Here is a 10000-nt window from a genome sequence, read left to right as displayed (position 1 = left end):
TTAATTCTGTTCTCACCCTCTTGCTTGCGATGTCTTTTGTAGATGGCTCGACTTAGACACACTGCACGAAAGTCAGTCATCCCCTTCTTACCCTCCCGCCTTGCTGAGCGTCCGCTTCGCCGTCCCGTGGCCGGACAGTCCAGCCACTTGGAGAGACTACACCACCGCCTGCGTGAGGAGCAGGAGCGTCGACGACAGGAGCAGCGGAGCTCTTCCCTCTCGCTCCACCAGGAGATAGAGTCTGTGAGGAGCTGCTCCCCTGTGCTTCCTCTGGAGCCGCCCCCTGCACCACCACTGGGCGCCCCAGCTTCTGGAGTAGCTGCTGGAGGAGACCCAGACGACGGAGGAGGCGACGACAGCTCGAGCCACGACACCGACTTCTCTGCTAATCCTGAGCCGGAAGGATGGGTTGCTCGACCCATCACTCGCGACGCTGCTCGCGGGTGTCACTTCCATGATGCGCTCGACACCCTGCTACGTCGGGCATTTGACCGGCATACTTGGTCCGTCGAGTATCGCTGTGTGGTCTACCAGCATAGTCGCGGGGTCTACCCGGACCGCTGGGAGGCGACTTGCTTGGTGCGCTGCCCGGAGGACAGTCTCCAGGGTGCAGAGGCCTGTTCAGAGCACTATTCTATCTCTGAGCGGGACTCAGCTGAGGCAGCCATGCAAGATGCTGCACGGCGTGCGCTTTCGCACTACTGCTCGGTTTTCGGTGGGGCAGCTGACGGTCTTGACCTGAAGTATTACCCCCGCCGTTCATCTGGCAGCACAGGAGGCGTGATTGTCTCACCCGTCGGTGAGGGCAATCCTAGGTTGAGCAGCACAGTCAACCTAGCCGCCGTGCTAAACACGGAGCTGGACCATGCATTAGACGAGCTGAGTAGGGCTCGTGCTGAGATCGCCCTGCTGCGGGCTGAGCGCGCGGAACGTCGTTTTCTGGATGGTGGTTCCCCCGCTCCCGTTGGGACTCAGCACCCGTACCGCTCACCTCAGCGTGGACACCAGTCTTATGGCAATCCCGCCTGCAAGACCAAGATCAACCTAGAACCATAGATCGTTAGAGTTGGATCTTGTAATTAATACGAAATATATACATAGAAGCTTCAGTCTTAGCGTTAGTCTCGGTCTTAGTTAGTCTTAGTTAGACAGGGTAGTTTGCTATATCCTGTGCATTTATGTTTGTCATGATGAACTATGTTTGGTTTGGATCTTTGTAATGATTGTCACCAGAGTGTGGGTATCCCCTGCATTTTGGTTTACATACTATGTCAATAAAGTTAGTTATATAGTTGGGAAACCCATTATTCTCCTTTCCTCTTTATCTGAGAAGCTGTGTGGTCTGTGTTGGAGATCAGTGAAGATGCTCATCTGTTCAGTGCTGTTGGAGAATTCTATACTCTTTTCTCATGCTGCAAGCTTTGCCAGATCAGTTCTGATGTGTGGTTGCGTTCTGCAGATGTCAGAGAACAGGCGTAGAGGAGGAAGGCGTGCTCAGCAGGAGCGAGCCGCTCCGCAGGATGAGGTGCCCCAGCAGCAGCACCTGCCGCCCCCGCCCCCGATGTCGATTGAGCAGATGTTTCTGATGCAGACTCAGGCAGTTCAAGCCATCGGTCAGACTCTGGCCGCCATTCAGCAGCAGCAGCAGCAGCAACAGCAGCAGGCTCCACCCCAGCCTCAGATGCCTCAGATGCCTAGAGATAAGCGTGCTGAATTCATGAGAGGTCATCCACCAACGTTCGCTCATTCTTCTGACCCCATGGATGCTGAAGATTGGCTGCGCACTGTGGAGCGGGAGTTGCATACCGCTCAGTGCGATGACAGGGAGAAAGTTCTGTATGGTCCCCGTCTGTTGAGAGGAGCAGCCCAGTCATGGTGGGAGTCTTACCTCGCCACCCATGCCAACCCCGACACCATCACCTGGGAAGAATTCAGAGGTAGCTTTCGTCAGTACCATGTGCCTGCAGGTCTGATGACAGTGAAGAAGGAGGAGTTCCTGGCCCTTAAGCAAGGGTCATCGTCTGTCAGTGAGTATCGAGACAGGTTTCTGCAATTGTCTCGCTATGCTCCTGAAGATGTCAACACCGACGCCAAGCGACAGTACCGTTTCCTGAGAGGCTTGGTTGACCCTCTGCAGTATCAGCTGATGAATCACACCTTCCCGACATTCCAGCACCTGATTGACAGAGCAATCATGACAGAAAGGAAGCGCAAGGAGATGGAAGATCGTAAGCGCAAGATCAGTGGACCGCAGTCTGGAAGCAGCAGTCGCCCTCGCTTTTCAGGCAATCAACCTCAGCAGTTCAGGCAGAACCAGCGTCCACCTCAGCAGCATCAGCAGCGTCAGCAGTATCAGCAGTTCCAAAGGCAGTACCCTCAGAATCAGTACCAGAACCGTCAGAGCAATCAGTCAGGAGGTCAGTTTCAAAGGCAGAATCAGCAAGCACCTCGTCTTCCTGCCCCAGCAAATCAGCAGAACAGTCAGGCAGCACCAGCTCAGGTTGGAAACAGGGCATGTTTCCACTGTGGAGAGCAAGGCCATTGGGTGATGCAATGTCCAAAGAAGGCAGCCCAGCAGCAGTCAGGCCCCAATGCCCCAGCAAAGCAGAATGTGTCTCAGCCTGGAGCAGGCAATCGCTCTCAGCAGCGCTATAATCATGGAAGATTGAACCACTTGGAAGCTGAAGCAGTTCAGGAGACCCCCGGCATGACAGTAGGTATGTTCCCAGTCGACTCCCATATTGCAGAAGTGTTATTTGATACTGGAGCAACACATTCTTTCATTACTGCATCATGGGTAGAAGCACATAAACTTCCAATAACTACCATGTCAACCCCCATTCAAATTGATTCAGCCGGTGGTAGAATTCGAGCTGATAGCATTTGTTTAAATGTAAGTGTGGAAATAAGGGGGATAGCGTTTCCCGCCAACCTTATAGTAATGGGTACTCAGGGAATAGATGTCATCCTAGGGATGAATTGGTTAGATAAGTATCAGGCAGTTATCAGTTGTGATAAAAGGACCATCAAGTTAGTGTCCCCACTAGGAGAGGAAGTGGTGACTGAGTTAGTCCCGCCTGAGCCAAAGAAAGGAAGTTGTTATCAGATGACTGTCGATAGCAGTGAAGCAGACCCGATTGAGAGTATCAAGGTTGTGTCCGAATTCCCAGATGTGTTTCCAAAGGATTTACCGGGTATGCCACCAGAGCGGAAAGTTGAATTTGCTATAGAGCTTCTTCCTGGAACCGCCCCCATCTCTAAGAGAGCTTACAGAATATCTGGACCAGAGTTGGATGAACTTAAGAAGCAAATTGATGAGCTGTCAGAGAAAGGTTACATCCGGCCAAGCACCTCGCCTTGGGCCGCCCCTGTCTTGTTCGTGGAGAAGAAAGATGGTACCAAGAGGATGTGTATCGACTATCGAGCTTTGAATGAGGTCACGATCAAGAACAAGTATCCTTTGCCCAGAATAGAAGATCTGTTCGACCAGTTGAGAGGAGCCAGTGTGTTCTCCAAGATCGATCTGAGGTCAGGTTATCATCAGCTCAGGATCCGACCTTCGGACATTCCGAAGACGGCATTCATTACCAAGTATGGTTTATATGAGTTCACAGTGATGTCTTTTGGTTTGACCAATGCGCCCGCGTTCTTTATGAACTTGATGAACAGTGTATTCATGGATTATCTTGATAAGTTCGTGGTGGTATTCATTGATGACATTCTGGTTTATTCTCAAAGTGAAGAAGAGCATGCAGATCATTTGAGGATGGTGTTGCAGAGATTGCGAGAGCACCAGTTGTATGCAAAGTTGAGCAAGTGTGAGTTCTGGATCAGTGAAGTCCTGTTCTTGGGTCACATAATCAACAAAGAGGGATTGGCTGTGGATCCGAAGAAAGTGGCAGACATTCTGAACTGGAAAGCGCCAACGGATGCTCGAGGAATCAAGAGCTTCATTGGAATGGCCGGATATTATCGGCGATTCATTGAAGGGTTTTCGAAGATTGCGAAGCCAATGACAGCGTTGCTAGGCAACAAGGTTGAGTTCAAGTGGACCCAGAAATGCCAAGAGGCCTTTGAAGCGCTGAAAGAGAAGTTGACTACAGCGCCTGTCCTAGTCTTGCCTGATGTGCACAAGCCCTTCTCGGTGTATTGTGATGCTTGTTACACAGGTTTGGGATGTGTGTTGATGCAAGAGGGAAGAGTTGTGGCTTACTCGTCCCGACAGCTGAAGGTTCATGAGAAGAACTACCCCATCCATGATCTAGAGTTGGCAGCAGTGGTTCACGCACTGAAGACATGGAGGCACTATCTGTATGGACAGAAATGCGATGTTTACACAGACCACAAGAGTCTGAAGTACATATTCACTCAGTCAGAATTGAACATGAGGCAACGAAGATGGTTAGAATTGATCAAAGACTATGAGTTGGAGATTCATTACCATCCAGGCAAAGCAAACGTAGTGGCAGATGCTTTGAGCAGAAAGAGTCAAGTCAATCTGATGGTCGCTCGTCCGATGCCTTATGAGTTGGCCAAGGAATTTGACAGGTTGAGTCTCGGATTTCTGAACAATTCGCGAGGAGTCACAGTTGAATTGGAACCTACCTTGGAGCGCGAAATCAAAGAAGCGCAGAAGAATGATGAAAAGATCAGTGAGATTCGGCGATTGATTCTAGATGGCAGAGGCAAAGATTTTCGAGAAGATGCAGAAGGTGTGGTATGGTTCAAAGACCGCTTGTGTGTTCCCAATGTCCAGTCTATTCGGGAGTTGATTCTTAAGGAAGCTCATGAGACAGCCTATTCGATTCACCCTGGCAGTGAGAAGATGTATCAGGATCTGAAGAAGAAATTCTGGTGGTACGGAATGAAAAGAGAAATCGCAGAGCATGTGGCTATGTGCGATAGTTGTCGAAGAATTAAAGCAGAACACCAGAGACCAGCTGGATTGTTGCAACCGTTGCAGATCCCTCAGTGGAAATGGGATGAAATTGGTATGGATTTCATAGTCGGATTGCCTCGCACTCGAGCCGGCTACGATTCCATTTGGGTAGTAGTGGACCGCTTGACCAAGTCAGCCCACTTCATACCTGTCAAGACCAACTACAACAGTGCAGTATTGGCAGAATTGTATATGTCTCGGATCGTTTGTCTTCATGGTGTGCCAAAGAAGATAGTGTCAGACAGAGGAACGCAGTTCACCTCTCATTTCTGGCAGCAGTTGCATGAAGCCTTGGGCACGCATCTGAATTTCAGTTCAGCTTATCACCCGCAGACAGATGGCCAGACCGAAAGAACCAATCAAATTCTTGAAGATATGTTGAGAGCATGTGCGTTGCAAGATCAGTCCGGATGGGACAAGCGATTGCCTTATGCGGAGTTTTCCTATAACAACAGTTACCAGGCCAGTTTGAAGATGTCACCGTTTCAAGCGCTGTATGGAAGGAGTTGCAGAACTCCGTTGCAATGGGATCAGCCTGGGGAAAAGCAAGTGTTTGGGCCAGACATTTTGCTCGAAGCCGAAGAGAACGTCAAGATGGTTCGAGAGAATCTGAAGATAGCGCAATCAAGGCAGCGAAGCTATGCAGACACAAGAAGAAGAGAGCTGAGTTTCGAAGTCGGAGACTTTGTTTATCTGAAAGTGTCACCGATCAGAGGAGTCAGAAGATTCGGAGTGAAAGGCAAGCTAGCACCCCGCTACATTGGTCCGTATCAGATTCTTGCAAGACGTGGAGAAGTGGCCTATCAGCTCAGTCTGCCAGAGAATTTGTCTGCTGTGCATGATGTCTTTCATGTGTCTCAGTTGAAGAAGTGCTTGCGTGTGCCGGAAGAGCAGTTGCCAGTGGAAGGTCTGGAAGTCCAGGAGGACTTGACCTACGTTGAGAAGCCAGCTCAGATCCTTGAGATTGCAGACAGAGTCACCCGAAGGAAGACCGTCAGAATGTGCAAAGTCAGATGGAGTCACCACTCTGAGGAAGAAGCAACCTGGGAGCGTGAAGATGATCTGAAGGCCAAGTACCCGGAGCTCTTTGCTAGCCAGCCCTGAATCTCGAGGGCGAGATTCTTTTAAGGGGGATAGGTTTGTAACGCCCCGAATTTTTGCAGTTGAATTTTTTTTTCTTTTCTTTACTCGCCAAAATTCGGGCGTTACCTTTTCTTTTTCTTTTTCCCTCGCTAAACCTTGACCTTTTCCAAAGTTCTAGCGGGATTCGGTTTGGAATTCCCGTATGTATAAAAACCCTAAATACTTTATGTTGTTTGATGCACCATGCCGAACCTTGCATTTCTTTTGATTGCTTTGAAAGTGCAAATGCATTCATGTAGAAAGATCGGATTTCGAAAATGTTTTCTTTCTCTTTTCTTTCTCTTTTCTCTCTCTCTTTCTCTCTCCTTTTTTTTTTCTCTCTCTCCCGCGCCGTGGGCCGACCCCGGCCGGCCCAGCCGCCCCCTGGCGCCCCCCTCTTGGGCCTAGTAGGCCCAGCCGCCCCCCCCCTCTTTCCCTTATCCCCTAACCCTCTCCCTCTCCCCCCTCATTTTCTCCCTCCCCACCCAAGCCGCCGCCCCCTACCCGCCCCCTGCCCTAGCCGCCGCCCCTGCCTAGGCCGCCGCCCCTCCCCGTCGCCGTTCGGCCGCCCCGCTCGGCCGCCCCGTCCCCGTCGCCGGTGAGCTTCCCCCTCCCCCCTCTCCTCCCTCCCCCATCCCCTCCCCCCCTTTCCCCATGGCCGGTTCGGCCGCCTCCCTGCCCGCCGGTTCGGCCGCCCCGCCCCCCGGCTCGGCCGCCCCCTGCGCCGCCCCCCGCCCCCCGGTTCGGCCGCCCCTGCGCCCAGCGGCTCGGCCGCCCCGCCCCCTGCTCGGCCGCCCCCCTGCGCCGCCCGCGCCCGCGCCCCGCCTAGGGCCGGTTCAACCGCCCTAGGGCCGGTTCAACCGCCCCCCCCCCTCTGTTTTTTTTATTTTTTTTTATTTTATTTTATTTACTTTCTGTGATCATAATTACTGTATTTTAAGTAGGCTAATCACTGTTCATGCTATGGGAAAATAGGAAGTTTAATTTAAAATTCCGTTATGCTATTGACGCACGTAGTTAATTGTTTACCCTGTGCAATGTTGATCAACTAAAAGTGATTAGGTTTCCATTAGTGTATATGTAGCAGAATTCTTTTGTTAAAAACCAATTGTGTCATTAGTGCATAAGATTTAACCCCCCCTGCGAGACCTTTCCCGTTTCTTTCTAACCATAACAAATGCGTTATCGAATGTCATACTTGATGCATATTCGCTTTATTTGTTATCTTGTATGGTGTACTGTTCTTTTGTATTAAATATGTGGATGTATGTATGTATGTTTGCGCTCGCATAGAGAACGATCCGGTCGAAGAACCCGAGGAATTCGCAGGAGAAGCCCCTGAGCAGCAGTCGTTTGGTGGAGGCAAGTGTCCTTTGACCTATCTATGTCCTATTCATTCTTTAATTCACCTCCCGCATTACACATTTATACCTAAGGATTGACTAGCTTTTGTTATCCATGTCCTTGTTTACCTATTTGGGTCGGATTATTACTACTTAGTCTGATGCTATTGCTCAACTCTAATCAATGAACATGATGTGATTATCTATGATACGCTGTTTTCCCGTTCTTCTTTATGATATACTTGTGGTTTTCAAGGGGACTCGAGCGGTTTCTCGAGTGCCTCTCCGTAAGGACCTGTTCTATGGATGACCGCCCGGGAAAACAGTGCAACCATGAGGGTGGAATGGGGTGCCCTTAGCTGAATAATTAGAGGATCCGGGGTGTAGTTCACTTAGCCGTCGTGCCGTCAATGGGGCTCGGTGTATGCGGCTCGCTCTGCCAAGTTTGGGTTCGCCCCTTGGGGAGGAGTGCGGTGCATTTAGGAAACCTAACGGGTGGCTACAGCCCCGGGGAATCTTTGTAAAGGCTTCGTAGTGATGCCCTGCTGGATCACCTTGGTAGTGATCAATGGAGAGTCATGATCTCCGGGCAGAATGGGAATCACGGCTTGTGGGTAAAGTGCACAACCTCTGCAGAGTGTTATGAAACTGATATATCAGCCGTGCTCGCGGTTATGAGCGGCCAAGGGAGCTCCAATGATTAGTGGTACTTGATCAGAGACATCGTGGTACAGGTGGTTATGAGATTGATGGTTCTGGTTATGGTTATGGTGCTGGTAAGTGGTATTCTTTCCGTTTGGAAAGGATACATTGGGCTAATAACTTGGGTTAATGTTAAAACCTGGCTTTCTACTAGTAAGTAATAACCTGACCAACTAAAAGCAACTGCTTGACTTATCCCCACATAAAGCTAGTCCACTACAGCCAAACAGGATGCTTGCTGAGTATGTTGATGTGTACTCACCCTTGCTCTACACACCAAACCCCCCCCCCCAGGTTGTCAGCATTGCAACCACTGCTCAGGCGAAGATGAAGCTGTGGAAGGAGACTTCCAGGAGTTCCAAGATTACGACGAGTTCTAGGTGTGGGTTAGCGGCAACCCCCAGTCGGCTGCCTGTGAAGGCCGCGTTATCTACGTTTCTTTTCCGCACTTTGATTTATTGTAAGAACTATATGGACGTCTCAGACGTATGATGTAATCGATTATTTCCCCTTATTAATACTATTTTGAGCACTGTGTGATGATGTCCATATTATGTAACTGCTGTGTACGTGAATAACTGATCCTGGCACGTACATGGTTCGCATTCGGTTTGCCTTTTTAAAACCGGGTGTGACAGGTTCGCCCATGGCGCACGGGCCGAAAACCGAGGTTCGGGCATGGCCCCGGAAATAAGCTAAGTCCAAGCGTGTGGAAAGACACCGAAGGTAATATTTATGTCTTGGGTGAACGGCATGGCGGAACGGAGGGAAAACGGCACGGAGGCGCAAGGCGACGGGCGGCATGGCTGTTCGGCCTTGCGTCTGGACCGAAAATGAGGGGTTCGCCCATGGCGCACGGGCCGAAAACTGAGGCCCGGGCACGACCCCGAAAATAAGCTAAGTCCAAGCGTGTGGAATGGAAAGACAACGAAGCTAAGGTGTATGTATGGCTTCAGTGAAGGGCAAGGTGGAACGGAGGGAAAACGGGAGGAGGCGCGCGGCGACGGGCGGCAGGGCTGTTCGGCCTTGCGTTTGGACTGAAAACGAGGCGTTCGCCATTGTGCGCGGGCCGAAAACAACGGTTCGGCCACGGCCTCGGAAATAAGCTAAGTCCAAGCGTGTAGAAAGACACCGAAGCTAATGTGTAAGTCTTGGGTGAAGGGCACGGTGAAACGGAGGGAAAACGACACGGAGGCACGCGACGACGGGCGGCTGGGTCGTTCGGCCTTGCGTCTGGGCTGAAAACGAGGTGTTCGCCATGGCGCACGGGACGAAAACGGAGGCTCGGGCACGAACTCGAAAATAAGCTAAGTCCAAGCATGTGGAAAGACACCGAACATAATGTGTATGTCTTTGGTGAAGGGCACAGAGGAACGGAGGGAAAACAACACGGAGGCACGCGACGAACGGAGGCTCGGGCACGGAGGCGCGCGACGACGGGCGGCAGGGCTGTTCGGCCTTGCGTTTGGGCTGAAAACGAGGCGTTCGCCATGGCGCGCGGGCCGAAAACAACGGTTCGGCCACGGCCTCGGAAATAAGCTAAGTCCAAGCGTGTGGAAAGACACCGAAGCTAATGTGTAAGTCTTGGGTGAAGGGCACGGTGGAACGGAGGGAAAACGACACGGAGGCACGCGACGACGGGCGGTAGGGCCGTTCGGCCTTGCGTCTGGGCTGAAAACGAGGGGTTCGCCATGGCGCACGGGCCGAAAACGGAGGCTCGGGCACGAACTCGAAAATAAGCTAAGTCCAAGCGTGTGGAAAGACACCGAACCTAAAGTGCATGTCTTGAGTGAAGGACAAGGTGGAACGGAGGGAAAACGGGAGGAGGCGCGCGGCGACGGGCGGCAGGGCCGTTCGGCCTTGCGCCTGGGCTGAAAACAAGGGGTTCGCCATG

Source organism: Zea mays, unplaced genomic scaffold, assembly GCF_902167145.1.
Source record: "Zea mays cultivar B73 unplaced genomic scaffold, Zm-B73-REFERENCE-NAM-5.0 scaffold_259, whole genome shotgun sequence".
Taxonomy (NCBI): Eukaryota; Viridiplantae; Streptophyta; class Magnoliopsida; order Poales; family Poaceae; genus Zea; species Zea mays.
The sequence above is the reverse complement of the archived record's forward strand: the minus strand, read 5'-3'. Positions refer to the sequence as shown.